The sequence below is a fragment of the Schistocerca nitens genome, chromosome 2 (assembly GCF_023898315.1).
Source record: "Schistocerca nitens isolate TAMUIC-IGC-003100 chromosome 2, iqSchNite1.1, whole genome shotgun sequence".
NCBI lineage: Eukaryota > Metazoa > Arthropoda > Insecta > Orthoptera > Acrididae > Schistocerca > Schistocerca nitens.
This window is the reverse complement of record NC_064615.1, coordinates 693,700,359-693,701,107: the sequence shown is the minus strand read 5'-3', so window position 1 is coordinate 693,701,107 and position 749 is coordinate 693,700,359.

Sequence of the window (749 nt, the reverse complement as noted above, 5' to 3'; positions counted from 1 at the left end):
GTAACTGTTATGGCTCAGAAAATGGGAGTTTCAAATCATAGCTAACTTTTATTGAAATGTGACACGTGTTAATGGTTGGTTGGCATGTAGATGAAAGTTATCAGTCCCACTTAAATGTCAATGTGTTAATTTTTAAAAAATGCTCCCAATGAGTGACTGCACACTTACATGTCCATTTTTACGCGATTTGCAATTTTTCTATTTCTTGTACCTCTGCCCACAACTGGTAGGATTGACATGGTTAACTTACATAGAGAACCATGGACCTTGCCGTTGGTGGGGAAACTTGTGTGCCTCAGCAATACAGATAGCTGTATCGTACGCGCAACCACAACGGAGGGGTATCTGTTGAGAGGCCTGACAAATGTGTGGTTCCTGAACAGGGGCAGCTGCCTTTTCAATAGTGGCAGGGTCAACAGTCTGGATGATTGACTGATCTGAACAACACTAACCAAAACGGCCTTTCTGTGCTGGTACTGCGAACGGCTGAAAGCAAGGGGAAACTACAGCCGTAATTTTTCCCGAGGGCATGCAGCTTCACTGTATGGTTAAATGATGATGGCATCCTCTTGGGTGAAATATTCTGAAGGTAAAAAAGTCCCCCATTCGGATCTCCGAGTGGGGACTACTCAGGAGGACATTGTTATCAGGAGAAAGAAAACTGGCATTCTACAGATCGGAGTGTGGAATGTCAGATCCCTTAATCAGGCAGGTAGTGAAAGGTGGCTACACTGAGCCACAGCGCCCGT